The sequence below is a fragment of the Parasteatoda tepidariorum genome, chromosome 6 (genome assembly GCF_043381705.1).
Source record: "Parasteatoda tepidariorum isolate YZ-2023 chromosome 6, CAS_Ptep_4.0, whole genome shotgun sequence".
Classification (NCBI taxonomy): domain Eukaryota; kingdom Metazoa; phylum Arthropoda; class Arachnida; order Araneae; family Theridiidae; genus Parasteatoda; species Parasteatoda tepidariorum.
Genome location: NC_092209.1, coordinates 11,193,314 through 11,213,102, shown reverse-complemented (window position 1 = coordinate 11,213,102; position 19,789 = coordinate 11,193,314). Strand labels below are relative to the sequence as shown.

The following is a 19,789-nucleotide window of genomic DNA, read 5'->3' as shown; positions in this document are numbered from 1 at the left end:
ATATATATGAGCGTGATATATAAGAGCGTGATTTTTTAATCCGAACCAATCCAAATTTCTGGATTAAAATTAACCAATACTCAAAACCTCACGATTAAATTTTAGCTAACTGTGCAATAAACTGTGCTAACTGTGAAGAGAAAGAGACAGTGGAAACTCCAAAAGTTAATATGACGCCATACCGAGCGAGAAACATTTTATTGTAAATTCCAGAATTTATTTAAAATTTAAAACATTGAAAAAAAAACTACTTTTGGTAAACCTAGAGTAAGCCATGACGTTTCAATTGCTGAAAAAAAATCAAAATGAAAGTAAATTAGTGAAAAAGGGCTTGTCTATTGCATAATCATACGTTATCCTCTCAAAATTGATTTTCATTGTGTTATTTAAAAAATTTCTTTTCTGGATTTGAAACTTTAGGGCTTACTCTAGGTTTGCCTGAACTCACTTTTTCATTTAAACATTAAATTACTAATGGATCTGCAAGAGAATTTGCGAAGAAAAGTTTTTTCCTTTGTATAAAGTCCTCTTAAGGGCTGATCATTGAATTAAGTGGCAATTGAGGTCCTTGCATATACGTTTGAAGCCGAGCGTCTGCAACAGATGCAGCAGCACAATAATATCAAGCAATTGAGGACTAGCTGGCTGACGGTCCGAATCATGCATGGTTGAGAGCATCATATAAGGAATCAATGGACCTGTGACCGAGCAAAAAAGCACCATGGCCGAGGAGCCTCGGTTGCCATCGTCTGCAGTCTACTGGCATAAACCAAGCTCACAGCAGAGAAACTGCAACCACACATAGACTCACCGAGCTATCCTCAAGTTGAAAAAGTGGAAGACATCTATGCCCCCAACAAATTTTTAATTATAATCCATTTGAACAATATCCCACATTAAGGCAGACATCTGAAAAATTATACATAAACAGAATTACACATAAACAGAATTACACATTATAAAAAAAGTTACAGATTATAATGGCTCGAGGGCTTCTCCACGAACATCATAAGACTTAGGATTATTAGAGGGCACTACAGTAGAGTTTTCGATTGGGGCAGTTTTTGCTTTGATTGGCACTGTTCTTTTTACAATATTAGGCATAATTTGAAAGGCAGTAAAATCAAGTAAATTCAATTAAAAAAAATATTTTTAAAAAATGATAATAATACATTTTAACTTCATTCATTTCTGCTGCTTATTTCCATATCAATTATTACACCAAATTATTAACCTGTCTAATATTAGTAAATTTAGTTTGTAGTTATTGACTATTTGGTAAGACGGGCAAGCTATGTGAAATTAATGTGTCATTCAACGTGTTAATTGCTGAAAGTGTAAAATTCTAGCTGTGCTCCAACCAACTGTTTTCCAAGGTCTACTGGAAATTGAGTGCTCGCATGTTTCATATACTTCCATCCACTAGCGATTTGTGAATTTTGTAACCAAATGATTAAATATAAGCAGCAATATCTACAAATTTGAGAAATAATGTCGGCGGTCATCTCCTGGTACTCCTAATGCTTGTATATTCCTAATTAAGTTTATCAAGAATGTTTAGGGGAGTTGGTAGGACATACACAGAACGGATTATCCAAATAGCTTGAAAATGCCTAGGCAAACTATTAAAGAGTGTATAATGTCAATACTAGAAACAAAAGCTTGAGATAAAAATACGAGAGTTGTTTTTTTTAGTAAAGGCCATTTGAAAAACGAAACGAAAGAAAATTTTCAAGAAGCAATTTTATGTTCACTATACGTTTATCTTTTTTTCAGCATAGTTGGCAAGTTTGTTCAAATACTTTTCATAACTTTCAACTAGATTTAGAACACCCACTTATACAAACTTATCTGAGAAGATGAAAATCACTCAGCGCAATGTAGTTTAATTTTTCTGTAAAGCATAAAGTAAGGTCATATCACCCAGATATTCCTTATATTCTTCAGGAAAAAAAATTGTGAAATATGTTAATAAAGTATGACTTACGAGTTCAGGATATTTTTGCAAAATTGTTAACTGTTTTTTTTCCACTGTGCTGGCGTATCGAATTTATCTTTCTAATTTTATTTTATGACTGAGATATTACTTTTCCGTTCCACTTAGTCGAGAGATTTGATTTTCCACTTTATCTACCCTGATTGGGTTTTTAAAAACAACATCCCCCATTTAACAGTCATCATGAGAAATGCCAAGATCTAAATAAATTTCATCCATGTCTTTCTCATTTGTCCATGGTTTGCTTTATTTTATTTTTTAACCGTCGTTGAACAACTGACCCAATATTTTGGGTTTACAACAGTTAATGTTCAACTCTGTACCCTTGTAATTTTGAATCCAATCCAGAAGACAAGGGATGGAACTCTTGGATCAAGTATTTTGAGAAATTTGCTTTCGTGAAGGTTTTTTTGATAGAAATAACCCGCATTTGCGTTACACGGAGTAGAAATTCACGAAAAATTCCCACGGTTAGACTAACGGCCAGGGTAATTTAACCCATAATCGGTCTACCACCAAGCATATTTCAGGTCTGCACTGTGGTCGATGCGAAACGGAAGCGGAATTCGTATGAACCAGCCATTGTTGGGATTCGAACCCGGTTCACTTCATTGGAAAGCGAATGCTCTATCCCCTGAGCCATTGCCGCTTTCCATGGTTTGTTTGGCTCTAATAGACAAATAGATACATTTTCCATTAAGAAAGTTTTATGACAAATACTTTCAATAAATCATTAAGCATTTCTGAAAAGGTCGTTACCTTTTGTACAGTTAGGTACTAATGAGAAAGACGAATGGCTCCAATAAATGAGACAAATGAAGAAAATGCATCTGTGATCTTATTCATACCGCATTCTCTCCCTCTTTTGTTTTACTCATTACTCAATGAAGCATTCTTATTTTGCTTACTTCCAATTTTATATCTTGAGTTTACCTCTCTATGTAAGCTATAAGCTAATACTTTTCCTTCAGAGATAGGCATTTGTCATTCAGAATAATGAATAAAGAATGATGAATAATTATTCAAAATCTGAATAATGAATGATGAATAAAGATTTATTCATTAGCCAGAAATATTTTGAATAAAGAATAAATCATTCATTATTTGTTATTCAGTATCTTTTATTCATTAGTCAAAAATAACTGAATAATTTCACTGGTCAACAAAAATGGGCACGCAATACTCTAATTGACTACGATTATGACAACTACAAATAAAACGTTAATCCTTTTCAAGTATATTTATATAATGTTTGAGAAAATTTACTTTTGTCTAACGTAATGCATACTTTTAAGAAATGGTTACAAGGCAAAAAAGCGTTTAATTTTTTAAGTTAAAATTTTGTTTAAAAATTTAAAATAATATTATCGTTTGCTTTCTAAAACTATAAAAAATTGCGTTTTATAGTTTTTAGAACAAAATTAAAAAATGAACTTAAGTAACTAAACTGTTATAAACCTACTTTTTAGCACAACTAAGTATGTTACGCAGGAGTAAGTTTAAACATAAAACATAAAAGTAACATAAGCGGAGTAACATAAAAGTAAATAGTCATACTTGTCTTAGTTTTATAGTTTAATTCCTAAAATAAGAAGTTTAAGAGCAAACGATGTTTTGCATCTCGTTATAAACAAAAACATATCGATTGTATTTTCTGCTGGTTATTCAAAATTTTATTCAGAAAAATTATTCATGACTAATGAGTTTATTCATCAATCATTATTCAAAAACTTTTATACATTTGCATAATGAATGATTAATAATGACTAAATTTTCGTATGAATAATCATTCAGAATAAATTTATTCTGAATAAATTTAGTCATGAATAAAATTTTCGTGAATGATGCCCATCACTGTCTTCCTTTGAATGCTTCTGGATTTACCAGATGTAAACGAGCGGAAATGTCCGTTAAGAAAGTTTCAGCAGTTCTTCCCAGGAATTTCTAAAGCTTATCTATAAATATAAGATTGATTTATCTTTTATTGAAAGAGAGATAAATAATTGTAAGAATAGATTACAGCTTACATGTACTAGGTGATATATATATATATATATATTTTTTTTTTTTTTTTTTTTTAAAGCTGCAAATCCTTAGGCAATGAAAATTTTTAAACTCAGGCGAATTTTAAAGAAAGAATATAAGGCATATAAATCATCATGTCATTATCAGGCGAATAAAAAGAATATAAGGAAGATTGAATTAAAAAGTATCAATCAGGTCTGAAAGCGGGACGTAAAAGAGAAAATACTGGTAGAAGAACTATTGCAATATTAAATAATATTCGGGAGAAGCTAATTTATTCTCAACAATAACTGTTCACTGTAAGGAAATTTTTCACGGCGAAGAAGCAATTCAATATAAAAATTGCATCCGTAAAAACAATTGGTAGTTATGGATTTTTATTATTCTGGGGAAAAAAAATTAGAAAATGAAATTTATTTGTTACCAGTTTTTATTTGTTACCAGTTTTTACTCTTTTCCGTCTCGATATATATGGTCTTTCAGCCCTGGTATCAATGTCTTTTCGTGATTAAATTATTACATATCGTGAATCCACAAACCTATGGTTTAAATCATGCGGTAACAATAAATATATCTCGGAAATAGTATTAATCACAAGAATTAGAAAGAAAAAACTATCCATGGCAAGTCTCTATGCAAATATCATTGAACAGGGCTCCTGCGGTTCTTGAAAAAATTTAGTAGTGGTAGTAAATTGATGTTAATGCTGAAAGATATTTCTTAATATAACATATTGCTTTGTCGTTAAGTGGTTTTGAAGTTGAAATTTTCATGTGTATATACTTTCTTTTGAAAACATTTTTTAGTGGTGGTTACACAGAAATTAAATTATCGACATTTGTTTAACTGTCGTTACCACTTTTTAAAATTTACGAGGCCCGCGGCAACCCTGTTGAAAAAAAACCCCATTTGATTTTTACTCTATAATTTTCAAATAACAGAAAAAAAAATGACTGAAAACTATCACGAAAAAAAAAGAAGAAACTGTGGATATGAATTAATGATTGTTCTGCATTGTTTTTTTAAGTATAGCAATAACTTTTGTCAATGTTATTTTGTTTTAACAGCCTTGTTTAACAGCCAACAAATTCATGTTATTCCTTGAGTTCCAGGCTCAAAACAAGTTAAATCTATACACGCTTATTCTACCTTCTCTATTTCAACATCTATATTTTTCGTGAATTCGAGTCATAATACCAACAGAATGAAATGTAAACAACATAACTAATTACATGAGATCTAAAAATAGAGCTCTCGAAGAGAGAGTCTTTCAAGAAGGGAAGAATTGGTTTTTGTACTAACATTTTATCTTTAAAGTTTTAATACGAAGTTTTTATTTCGGTTTTTGGTTTATATCAGCTTTTTAAAATCTTGTTAGTGTCGTATTGGAATCTTAGTAAATTAGAATACAAGTGGTGGAAAAATTAAAAAATTCTATAAATTTCGGAAATGCATATCAATTAGCACGTTGCCTCAAACTTTTAAATGGGAATAACACAGCTTTCAAAAAAATGAAGAAAAAAATTATTACTATTTTCGTAGATTATCCTTTTAAGATTATTGTATCGAAATATTGAACCGATTTTCATAAAAATGTAAACGATGTGGTATGATATGCCGTTCGCTGTGAACGTCGTAGGTAGTGCATGAAAAAGTGAACTAGTACTTATGATGAATGCTCACTCATATCAAAACATTTTAGTAAAATACTATCATTTGAACTATTTTATTGTAATGATTTGTTTAAATAATGTAGAAAGAAGAACTAATGGTACTTTCAAATTAAATACTTTAAATTGCTGCTTATTTAGCTGTAATAATTTTTAACGAAGGTGGCAATAGGCTAAAAGATCTGGAACAGTACCCTCAGAATTCAGTACCCCCAGAGGCATTGATTTGTTATGGGAACATGAAGGATTTTGTGACCCGAAAGATTGAACGTGCACCATTCACGATTTACATTCACGGAGTCTTCGACTTGCTGGATTCCAGCACCCTGCCAACCTGGCTATCCCGGCCTATAGACTTAGTATTGACGCATTATTGTTGGTTGCAAAATTTTATATTTTTATATGGATTATTGATCATAAAATTTTAAAGGCAGTTTATTCGAAACTATGTTTCTCGTACTTGCAGTATCTGTAACTAGAAAAACTTTTAACCGATTTTAAACACAGTTTATTTGGAACTATGTTTCTCGTACTTGCTGTATCCATAACTGGAAAGTTTTCAACCATTTTACTTCAACCGATTTTAAACGCAGTTTATTCAAAACTATGTTTTTTGTACCTTCTGTATCTGTAACTAGTATAATTTTCAACCGGTTTACTTCAAATTTTGGCACACTGTTCACAATATAGTTTTCGCTGCACATAGGAGTTTTTTAATTGGATTGACTGTTTTAGAGTAATGCAAGAAAATGTAACTTAGTTCATGCCATTTTTTAAATTTTTTTTCAAAAAGCCGCCATTTTCAGTTAAAAAAAAACATTTTTTAAAAATCCTATGTTGAACAAAAACTACATTTATATAATTTAAAAAAAATCAAATTGGGATAATTTTTTTATACTTATGAATACTGCAAGTAACGGATAACTAAAAAAAAAAGTTACAAACATTGTATTGTATAAACTCGTAAAAAAAAGTACATTTTGTTAAAAAAATAAAGTTTTTTAATTTTGAATTTGCATCACTGCCTTATGAAATTAAGCGTCAGTAGTAAGTTAAATTTCCATTTTGTCGCATTGTTTGGATTACATTTTGTCACAATTTTTCCATGAAAACTCTCGACTGCTGTAACCGTCATTAGTTAATTGCGACATTTTTTTTTCTCTTTCCAAGCAAATAAAAAAAAGATATGTTATCTGAAACGTTAGATCCTGTTTCACGAGAAATTACTGAATAATTTAGCTAATTTAGTATTAATATACTTCGCATTAATTATTATTAGTCAACTTCCTAATAATTATTAGTATACTTCGTACTTATGATGCTCCTTTTTTAAATTATTAAAATGTGCCGGACAAGGGTGCCTACCGGTCACTAGAATTTTTATGACCTTTATTGCAAATTCGATGATTTTCAAGGATTTTTGAACTGACTAATTTTTAAAATACAATTCTCCAACAAATCTGATATTGAGGAATAGGGGTTAGTTTTTAGGAATAAGTGGAAGTTAACAGATCAATTGAGAGAATTTTTTTTTTAAAACAGTAGACATTCTGAAATCATCTTGGCAAGCAATGAATACCTGCAGCTAATAAGTTCAATACGGACTTTTTTTACTGCTTTTCAGATTGAAATGCAGATAATAAAAAAAGGAACATCAGTGAATAACGTTCGAATTTTCACGTGATAGGACTCAATGGTTCAAATGTCTGAACTTAAGTTTGCAAATTTATTTGTGCAGATGGTAAGTTACGCAAACAGATATAAAAACATACGTTCTTTGAATAAACATACTTTTTTTCTCGACCGATTCGGATATTTGACTATTTAGGGCGGGGAAGACCATATTCTGTAAAATATGTTCCTAATAGTTTAGCCAGTATCACATGGGTGAAAGCGAGACGGAAGAGAGGAAAATCTGGTAGTAAAACTATTTCCGTTTTAACTAGTTTTCGGGTGGAGTCAATAAATATGCTATAAATGTAAAAAAATCTCAGTAGTTACAGAAAATTAATTTTTCTCGAAAAAAATGCCAGAATGAAATTTCTGTCGTACCAGTTTTTGCTCATTTCCGTCTTGGTAAGTACAGCCCTGACCAGGATTGCGGTTTGGACAGCTTAAATGCTAATTCCACTTTTTGCGTGTTTTGTCATATCTCTGGAACTAATGAAGTGTATGAAATATTTTTAATTTTTATGCACACGATTATCAAACGTGCTTATCTGAGGGTAAACCTACGAAAAACACAATTATTTATAACTATTTATCTTTTATTATTTCGCCGTATCTCTAGAACTAATGAAGCGAATAGATTTTTTTGCACACGATTATCAAACGTGCTTATCTGAAAGTAAGCCAATGAACAAAACACAATTATTTATAATAATTTATTTTTTTATTATTTCTAAGTATCTCTGGAAATAAAGAAGCGAATGAAATATTTCTTTGCACGCGATTACCAAGCGTGCTTATTTGAAGATAAGCATATGAAAAAGCAATTATTTATAATTATTTATTTTTTATTATTTCGTCATATCTCTAGAACTAATTTAGCGAATAGACTTTTTTAGCACACGATTATCAAACGTGCTTATCTGAAGATAAGCGTGAGAAAAAACAATTATTTTAAACTATTTATTTTTTATTATTTGTTATATCTCTGGAACTAATGAAGGGAATAGATTTGTTTAGTACACGATTATCAAACGTGCTCATCTGAAGGTAAGCCTATAAAAAAAACATAGTTATTTATTTTAATTTATGTTTTATTATTTCGTCATAACTTAGAAAATAATGAAGTGAATGATATATTTTTTTGCACACGATTACAAAACATACTTATCTGAAGGCAAGCCTTTGCAAAAAACTAATATTAATAATTTTTGTTGCAATTTATTTAATAATGAACTAAAAAGTTTAGAATTTTATGCCTCAATAATTTTTGCACCATTTTTATCTACTTATTTTAAAAGTTAAAATCAAACATTCCAAATGCTCCTGTCGATTAGATTGTGAAAAATAAGAATTTTAAAGTGCTACTTCTTTGAGACGGTGATAAACGCAAACAGTGCATTAAAATGAATCTTTAGCCTCGATTGCACTCTAGATCAAACTATTGGAATCATATTTTCGAAATTGCGGCTAACCCTCCAATCTTTGAAGGGCAAGAATCAGATACGGTAAAAAAAGCATATTTCTTAGTGCATTTTGGCGTCTAATTTCGTAATTAAAATTATCATCTACGCAAATCTATTTTGTTTTAAATTTTATAACAGTAGTTGAACAACAGACCCAATTTTGTAGCCTTGAAATTTTGAACTCAATCCAGAAGACAAGGAAAGTCTTGGAACAAATATCGGGAGAAATTAGTCTTTGTGGAGGACTTTTTGATGGAACTAACGCCCATTTGTGTTACGTGGAGAGGAGAACATCGAAAACCTCTCACAGTTAGACCGACGACAAGGGGTCTGTGACCCATGATCCGTCAACCACTGGGGATATTTTACGTTATCACTGTGGTTGGTGCAAGCCGAGGGTGGAAAGTTTATCGACCAGTTAGTGCAGGGATTCGAACCCAGGTTACCTCATTGGGATGCGACCCCTCTATCCTCTGAACCACCATGGCTCACACAAGTCGATTTGAAAAAGTAAGATTAGCCCTTTGAACAATTATTTATTCCGAGCACTTGAATATTCTGATCCTTAGACCGAAAATTATTCCGGACCATTTTTATTTTCCGAATTGTACAGTAGATTTTGAAGAAAGAAGATTTTGGCAAAACTTAGATCATCTCTTTATATACTCTTTAATATCATCACTGAGGTAAACGAAATGACGGGAAAGTAAAATGCTATTTATTTGATCGCCCGGACAATATCACGTGCAAAATGCAAATACAAAGTTGTTTTTCTCGTTACTTTTGTTGACGTTTCATTTTCGCACCTGGTAAGTAAATAACGAACGAGTACTAAAATGTGTGGTTTAAACTAGTTCCCGAAGACCGAAATAATCCGGAACGTCTCAGTTTGGAAAATCAAGAAACTGATGACAGTGCTTATTGCCTTGTTTTATTATCGCTTCTGATGCCTCATACCTAAATTTATGACCGAAATCATCTAAAATAAGGATTTAACAACTTCTTATCTTAAAGGATTTCTGAGAAGTTATTATTATGTTTTATTCCACTTTCGAGAAGTTTCTGTGTGGGGTGAGACCGGGTTGTGGGGTAGAACTGGGTCCCTCGAATGTGTGGAAATTAAAGTCATCGATACTTAGATAAAGAAGCAACATACCGCCATCTTGGTGACGGCAATTCTCTTGTGACCGAAACTTTCAATGTAGAAATACCTAGTTTTTATTGTTAAACGCTACTTTTTATTGACTAATATTTTCATATTCTTAAAGATAACTTAAATATTTACCATTTTTTCTTTTAATTCCTTTTTTTTCTTTCTGAAATTATACGATTCGTTTTTATTCCGTTCATTGAAAATAATACCTAATCTATAAGTTAAAACTTTCTCATTTCGTCTATCATAACATGCTATAACTTTTTTTCTAAACATTTTGAAATTTTTCGCAGTCGGTTTTTTTATAAGCGTCAAAGGGATAAATATAGTTAGAAATAATTAAAGTAATTTCAGTTTTTTTAGTTATTTGAAAATTAAGGTATATAATAAAACAATCAATAATTAGTAAAGGGGAGCTCCGTTACATTTCATAACAAAATAAATGAGTTCTGATTCGTTATAAAATTAATAAATATTTCTTTGAGAATTCTTATTCAAATTCTGAATATAATGAACAGCAATTTTATTTTGCACTGTCACGAAATTTTATTATAATGTATGACACATTTGAAATAATAAAAAAATAAAGAAACTGAAAGTTCAAATAGGAATAAAATCATCTTATTAAAACGTCGAAATTTTAAATTTATTCATTTGAAAAATATTTAATATGTTAGCTAGTTTACTTTTAATTCTGGCAAAAAACTCTCAAATATTTAAATGCTATTAAAATCTATTTTCTAGGCTTTCTAACGAAAAAATTCTTTAAGTTAAAACAATATTTTTAATACATTTTCATTTCTTTCAGAGGAATATATTTCATGTAATTGAATTCGTCAAACCTCAAAAAAATGGAAACATATTTGCTCTACATAGTTAATAAATAATATCACGTAAAATTTGTAACAAATTAATAAATCAATATCAAACTTACTTGACACAATCTGTTGTTTTCGCTTGAATTCCATTTATCTCGGTCAATTCTATGCAGCCATATTTTTCGACCTCTAGCGGGTAAATGACATAATTTAACGCCTTGGTACGGGTAAACGGTATAATTTGACTTAATTTACACTCAAATGCGCAGCAAACACTCATAATAAATTTAAAAACATGAAACAAAAAAGGTAGAAAAAAAAGTGAAAATAAAATTAACAGATTGTTATAGATGTAGTTTAAACGGCAATGATACTTTGCCGTTTAACCCTTTCGCGGCGACTGTCACAAGTACGTGCCAGCATGAAACCGTATCAACCAGGGTAAAAAGATAAAACTGGTAATCAAAGTAATTCTTTAGCAGTTTATTTGTGGGCGGAGTTTTAATTGTTCGATTTATTTAATTCACCATTACATTGTTCAAAATAAAACTATTTAGTTATACTTTGAATTAACATTGATTATGTATATAATTAAACTAACAATAATTAAAATAAAAGCAAAGTAAGTCTGTCAAATTAGAAACGACTACATTTAAGTTACCGTTTTGAATTTAATTACATCCTGATTCTGATTTTGTACGAATACTTTTCTGAATTACCCGTCCTCGAGGGGTTAAACTAGTCAACAAAAAGGAGACTGTTTAACCATGTGATCGGCGGCAGAAAATCAAAATCGAAAGCAGCACAAAGATCGTAAGGAAAAGAGTGATGTTACTTTATCTGGGTAATCCAGGGCTTTAGTTGAAATTATTTCTGTTTGGAAATTACTTGCTGTTACTTCTGCTTAGTGGAAATTTCTTGCAAACAAACAATGTATTATACTTTACTAGTCAACAAGGACCTACCATATCAGCCTGTTGATTCAGTCACGGTGTCTGTGTTGATAAGTTTATTTTACTATATCAACTCCCTAATTTTATTGGTGACAAGGTCTGGACGCAGACTCTGAAAAAGATCCCTGATCACCCGAGACGCACTGCTGTTGCTGCCTTCAGGTTGTAAGCCGGACACGACTGCTTTACCGCTCACCTCCATAGACCTAAGATCTGTCCCGATCCAAACTGTGTATTTTGAGGGGATGACTCCCTAATGATTACTGAGGATCTGGATGTTCGCCGTTTGATAAGACTAGGTACCTCTTCTGAGCTGAACAAAAGTTTTGCGGTGGCTCCGGGACAAAATTAGTTTTCGAACACCTTCTTCAAAACGAAAAAAGCCTTATTTACGTGTTTTGCAAGATTTTTAACGACACTTTATACAAAATATTTTTGATATCGATGTAAAAAAATTCTCTGCTAACTTTTAAAAAAAAATTAATTAATAGGCTTTCACATTTATAAAAGAATTTCGGTTAGTTTTTCGCAAATCCGACATTTATCAGTCTTTCCCCTCTCGAGTACGTCATTGACAAGATCACATCTGAATTGCATGCATAATTTTAATATAAAATAGAAATCTCTGCTACTTTTGCACCAAAATTCAAATATTTCTGAAATTTATATAGAATTAATATATAACCTGCCTAAACTCATCAGTGGATAAGGCCGGGTGTTTTGACTTAGTCTAGAAAAAAAAATTTGCAGAAAAAAAAATTAATGCAGAAATGATTTTTCAGCAATGATACATTGTACAGTACTAAAAAAAAAAGGATCACCTCGAGAATGGTGGAGAAACTTTATCCGCCTGAGGATAAACATTGCGATATCATGTCGTCGTATCATCCTTAGGGACGTTTCTTAGGTCGTCATCAATATCTTATAGTACAGCTCTAGAGTAACGTAAATAACTACTATTCGAAACAAACAAAAACTTATCCTCCAAAGATTAGGCTTGATTCTAGCGAGTTAAAAGCAATTGTAATATCAGAATTTGTTATTTTGTCTATCATTTGTGGTAATTCCGAAATGACACAGACATCGCTTGACTTTTGGAAGTTACCTCCTTCCTAAAAGGATCCCTCAGTGGACAGACCGTAAAGGAATGGTTCCCAATAGAAGTTGAGCATCACTGGCAGCGGTCAGTAAGCGGGTGGGTGACCACTTTGATCAGCCTGCGTATGGATCAAGGGTGCACGGTATCGGTCCTTGTTCTGCCGCAAAGTGCTCGACTTAGCGCGCAGTTAGTCAGGCTAACAAAGCATGGGTTCCATTCCCTCTGCAGAGGATCAAAATTGCGATGGCATGTCTGCGGATCATCCTCTGGGATATTTCACAGACCGTCGACAATAGCCAGCTGTGCAGCTCTAGTGCGACGTAAATGAACAGCAACAGCAACAACATGGCAGGATCCAGTTTTTCCACATTAATTTTCTACTTAGTTTGGTTGCCATCAGCATAAAATTGATATAAGTCACGAGTCACTGTTTTCCTATAAATATTTTTGTTTCCCTAATTTAAAGGTACTTCACTGTATTGTTACTACTAACTACTAATTACTACTAACAGTTACTACAGCATTATTTGTCAGGCCCTGATTCGTCTGGGAACTTCCCCCAATTTCTTTTTTTATAAAAATGAAAATTGGTCCTACAACTTTGTAAACTCCTTTTATCTCGCAGTCCGTTGCGTTGAAGTGACGCCACTGAAAGTTGAACCAACAGAGAAATCTGCACCTTCCATTACCAAAGTTTTTCTAAATTAAATTTTACATTTGCAGCTAACAAAACAACACAACAAACAGCAAACCCCTAAGCAAAACGCGCATGAGAAACTCGTTGCATATTAAGCATACGCAAAACGTGCTTTTAATGGTATTAATCCAATAGAGGTAAAATGGAATATTGGCTTATAGGTGAATGGAATGGTAGCATCTTGAAGCAGATTGGGGTGCTTTCCAAGTGGTATCAAGCTAACACCGACTAACTACAGCACTCTGGTCAGCGCTTAGATGCCAACCCGGATACTTTTTCTAATAAAGTATTTCCCAAATGGTTGTGAAAGACAAATTCAAATGCAATAGTAGATAAAATTAACTTTTCACAATTGCTATGGCGCAGAGTTGTAGGTGACTCAGAGATAGAGCATTCGCCTTCCAATTAGGTGAACGGTGTTCAAATCCCAGTGATGGGCTGTTCGATACAAATTCCGCACCCAGATCGCACCAACCACAGTGCTGACGTAAAATATCCTCAATGGTTGACGGATTATGGATTAGTGTTCCCTTGATTAGGCTAACTGTGGGAGGTTTTAGTGGTTTTCTTCTCCATGTAACGGAGAATCTAATGCTGTCTAATGCTGGTCTAACCAGTCTAATGCTGGTTAGTTCCATTTAAGAGTCTTTCATGAAGGCTAATTTTTCCCAATACATGATCCAGGTGTTCTCCTGTCTTCCGGATTAGGTTTAAAATTACACCGAGTTGACCATTGGTAGTCGTAAATTCAAAATTTCGTCAACTGTTTCATGCCTTTTGTAAAATGAAATGCCTTAAATTCGCAAACTAATTAAAAGTTTACGATAAATTATGATTATTGAAAAAAAAAATTCAAAACACAGAAGGAAAATTGGATGACGAATTTCTATTAACGAATCATCAAATTTGCTGATTAGTTGGTTTCTTAATACAGTTTCAGCTTTTGTCTTTAAATTGTTAGATCCTTCAAATATTTACTATGCATTTTAATAGCAAAATAAAGGAGAAAAAAAGACTTCTAAAATATTTTAATTTCACAGTTTTAAATTGTTGCCAAAAATGGTAACAATCACTGCCGCCTGGACTTTTGAAAAGCCTCCTCCATCTTGATGACTGACTGTGAAAACAAAATTGCGGTTACAAAATTGCTATTGCTCATATTCGTTTCTATGATTTGCTTTTATACATAAGATAGAATTAATTGCATTGCGAAAATTAAAAATAAATAAATAATAACACTCTTTGAGATTTTAATTATAAATTGAAATACTACGGACTATCCGTTGTTGATAGAGTTAATTGCTAGCATCTAGGGGATAGAGTTAACTTTGATTTTAAGGAAACAAAACAAGCCCGTTCATCGTAATCTTTCAGAAATATAAAATTTCTCAATTAAGTTCGGTAATATTTCCGTCGGAAGAAATATGTGGTAGCCAGTTTAAGAAACTTTCCACTAAATACAAGTGCTAATATATTACAGCATTTTTGATTATTGCACTTTACTCGTATTTGTCATATAAAATGTCAGGCTTCAATTAATTCACATTTGTTAACCCTTTCGCTTCGACTGTCACAAATACGTGCCAACATGAAACCATATCAATCAGGGTAAAAAGATAAAACTGGTAACCAAAGTAGTTCTTTAGCAGTTTATTTGTGGCCGGAGTAATGATAGTTTGCTTTATTTAATTCACCACTATTTAGTTCGAATTAAAAATTGTATAGTTACACTTTTACCATTTATGAATTGTATGTGTTAAATTTAAAGTGAAAGCAAAAATAAATCTGGTCCATTAGCTATGCCCAAACTTAAACTACCGCTTTTTATTTTTTACCATCCTGATACTGATTCCTTACGAAAACATTTATCACTCACCCGTCCCGAACGGGTTAAATCTTCGTGTTAGTCAAAATTTGTATTGATTAAATTTATCTAAAAGAGTAAAAATGCAACTTCTATTGTATAAATGTACTTAAACTATCCATTTAATACTATAGATGTACTGTTTATACTTGTTTAGATAAAATATAAATTCCGTCTATACTTATTTTTAAATGTGAAAACTAAAAACTGTATATAAAAACATACCTTCCAACTACTACGGAATTTACGTAGTTTCAAGAGATAACTGATCTCACGGTAACAAAGTTAGTATATCTAATTTAAAAAGAGAGAAAAACAACTCCTGCAGAAAACAAAAACCATAAAAAATTAATAAGGATGACTGGATAAACTTATGTAATATAAACATTTTTGAAAATTATCTTTTTAATGGTATTTATTTTTACAGACAAGTTCAAGGTATTTCAATCGGGAAATGTTAATCAGGTGCATTTGCTAATATTTTCTTACATTTTCATGTGCAAAATTTTTTACAACATAATTTATTAATTGGATTTAAATTTATTAATGATTTAATTATTTTTTATTGTAATGATTTTGATTTAATTAAAGATATTTAATTAAAGATATTTAATTAAAGATATTTAATTAAAGATATTTATCGTAAGGAACTAAATTTAATTAAGACTAATTCAGATGAAAATTGCGCTTATTTTTTAGATCTTGATNTAGATTTATTGGTGATTTAATTACTTTTGATTGTAATGATTTTGATTTAATTAAAAAGATATTTATCGTAAAGAACTAAATTTAATTAAGACTAATTCAGATGAAAATTGCGCTTAGTTTTTAGATCTTGATATCAAACTTCATAACCAAAAAATGTTCATCGGATTATACGATAAAGGAAGAGATTTTAAGTTTAATGTCTTTGTTTAACACATTTTAATTCCAACCTTTACTTTAAGATTTTTAAGAATATTTTAATTCGTCAAATTATCAGATTTAAAATTTTTTGTAATAATAAAACAGATTTTCTTTCAGTTATTGGAATTATCAGGATTACAATAGAGAATAACACTCCTTCTTTTAATTACTGTAATTATGATGTTTTGATTCAAAATATATTGAATGATTCACAATATATTACCGATATTTAAGCCCGCATGAATAGGTCTATGTGGTGAAATTTAGGATTTTATGTTCCAGATGGCAGCACCATTTTAAAACATTTTTTACTCATTTGCTTTGTTTTATATTTTTCAAGATTTTCAAAAAGGGGCCAACATTTGATTTATTTCTAAAGTTTTGTTAATGATGTGGCAATTTATATGTTATTTTGATGTGGCTATTCTAACTGTAACTTTATTTACTTTTCTTATTTGGGGGCGTTTATGTCGTATTTTGTGTACTTTTAAGTCATTATTAAGACTTACTTTGTAACTGACATTTACTTATCTTTGCATCTACATTTCAATTTTTCTTATTTGACTTTCCATTATGGGCCCTCGGGCAACGCCTCCTATAACTGAAAGCCTATCCACACGCTTTTTTATAGGTAGTCCGATCTGACCACTATGAAGGTAAACCAATTAGTAAAAGAACCATTTAATATGAATTTTATTAAAAATTAGAAAGTGATAGCAAATATATGTCTAACAATTCGTTTAATTAATGAATATAATTTTATTAAAAATTAGAAAGTGGTAGCAAATATATGTCTAAAAAAATTNATTTACTTGTCAACCACTACAAATTCAATTCTCAAATATATATGATAAACTCCTCTCAAGTACTTTTAAAATATTGTAAATAGTGTAAATATTTTTTCTTTATCTTTATCTTCAATTTGTTCCCTTTATTCTGTATCAACTTGCGATTTATTTTTATGTATAAACCAGACTTGATTTTTTGATTATCAATTATTGTTCATTCTGAGATTTAACTTAATGTTAACACACCTCCCTTCCCTTCCACCACATATTCTTCAATTTAGATGAAAGAGCAGATATCCATTCCTGTATGGCAGTGTTTCCCAAAGTGTGGTACGCGTACCCCCAGGGGTACGGGAACAGTTTAGCGGGGGTACGCGTTTTTATGGGAATATCTTACAACAAAAGAACATTTCAAAAAAATTTTATTTAAAAACAAAGCTCTCCTTGAAAATTTGCAATTAAGTATTTTTCAATTGGCTATTTTTCGTTGAGTTAATAGTTAATAATTAGTATTGTCAAAAGCCAGTTGTAATTTTTAACTTTTGTGCAATTTTTTTATAGTAAAATCTACATAAATTTTTTTATTAGGGTACACAGTGTTACGAAAAATTTATAAAGGGTACACAAAAGTCATAAGTTTGGGAAACACTGCTGTATGGGTACTCTAAAAACTTGATTAGTTAGTTAGTACTTTTAAAATAGAATTTGGGATCATGCGCACAAGTGGTTCGCTTTTTAAATAATCTGCGCAGAAAATTTACAAGAAACCGTGTGGAGGCTTTCTGATGTAGGAGGTGATGCCTCGGGGCACTGTCAGTTTTTAGTTTCACCGCTGATAACAGAAATACTCTTGTGAGTTAGTGGACAATGCCCGGTGTCCCCTGATGAAGTACTGTGCCACTAACACACATATCTTTAAAATTTTTATGGTTTTTGTTTGCTGCAGGAGATGTTTTTCTGACTTATATATATGTTAGTTACTGTGAATGACCCAAATCGGTGGTTGATGACTTCTACCAATGAATGTTTACAATCACATAGTCGCTTTGGTAAATGTCTGAAATATATACTTGGTCTAGTTAAATGTCAAGTCTAGTACCTAGGTCTAGTAAGGTATATATTTGCCCCGTATGGCCTACATCAATGTTTTTTTTAACGTTCAGTGTCAGTGCCCTTTATGCTCCGCATCAATGTTTTTTTAAGTTTCAGTGCCACTGCCTGGTATACATAGCCCAGTATTCCCTACATCAGTGACACTGCCCTGCATGCATTTAACCGGTTTTCCGAACAATCATGTTTCTCCTAATCTATCTTCAGCAGCTGTGTTTCATTTTCCTTTTGCGTTTTCTAACCCTTTTCGCAAAAAGTTCCGAGTATTGCCTGGTCGCAGGGAGAGGTTTTGATGATCTCTTCTAAAGGTTTTCTTCAACACAAGTCTTTGGAAAAAATTCTGTGACTCCAAAAATGGTCGTAAATAGAGGAAGTCGTTACATAGAGGTAGTTCTTGGGGGTTTCATTGCAAATTAATAAATTAGAATTGCAAGAATTTTGGTAACCAAAACAAAAGTAATTTAAACAAATACATATAAAATCATATATTACATTTTATAACCATTGGAACAAATTTAGGGTTTACGACAGCTAATGTTGAACTCCGTTGCTTAGTAATTTTGAATCAAATCCAGAAGACAAGCGAATAGAGATAGCTTTAATTACAGTATGACTTTACAAATGTGTTGTTATTTATACTTTTCAAGTCCAATACCGATTATACATATTTTTAAATAAGTAGTGGTGAAAAATGCAGTTCAAAATCCAATTATCCCTTTTATTTGGCAAATAAATTGTGAATTATTGATGCACCCAGTTGTCGTTACTCTTTGCCAGCTGCCACCTTGTGAGAGCTAATCTAATCCTAATGATTTCTCTACTTAAAATTCAAGACATGCCATTTTCCACTGACAGTCTTTCATAAAATCTAGAAGAGAAGAATCTGTTTTGAAATTATTAGCCGAAATTTAACTATTATTATTATCATATTTATAATATTTTAAAGTGGTAGATTAAAAATTATCATGGCTTGATATTTTTGCATAAAATTAGTCAAATTTCAGAAAAAGCTTTGGTGACCTCTATCGCGCATGACGAACGCGATAATCTTTGATATTTAAGAACGGTTTGGAAGATACAATTTTTTGCGGCAAATAATTGACTGTAATTTTCTGCGGTAATAATATTTAAATAATTTTTTTAAACGTTTTATTGTAAATCGTCTAAGAAATGTAAAGTGAAAGCAAAAATAAATCTGGTCCATTAGCTATGCCCAAACTTAAACTACCGCTTTTTATTNTGCCATTTTCCACTGACAGTCTTTCATAAAAACTTGAAGAGAAAAATTTATTTTTAAATTATTAGTCGAAATTTAACTATTATTATTATCATATTTATAATATTTTAAAGTGGTAGATTAAAAATTATTATAGCTTGATATTTTTGCATAAAATTAGTCAAATTTTAGAAAAAGCTTTGGTGACCTCTATCGCACATGACGAACGCGATAATCTTTGATATTTAAGAACTGTTTGGAAGATACAATTTTTTGTGGCAAATAATTGACTGTAATTTTCTGCTGTAATAATATTTAAATAATTTTTTTAAACGTTTTATTGTAAATCGTCTAAGAAAT

The 19,789-nt window shown here is 31.3% G+C and overlaps 1 long non-coding RNA gene across 1 annotated transcript; it reads right to left on the bottom strand.

The window, feature by feature from the left end:
* Positions 1-289: 289 nt before the first annotated feature.
* On the bottom strand, positions 290-15,700 carry LOC139425880 (uncharacterized). Its single transcript, XR_011636942.1, has 3 exons — positions 15,635-15,700; positions 10,913-10,985; positions 290-909 (listed from the first exon to the last, which is right to left on the bottom strand). It is a non-coding gene; the product is annotated as an uncharacterized lncRNA (long non-coding RNA).
* Between the last annotated feature and the right edge of the window lie 4,089 nt (positions 15,701-19,789).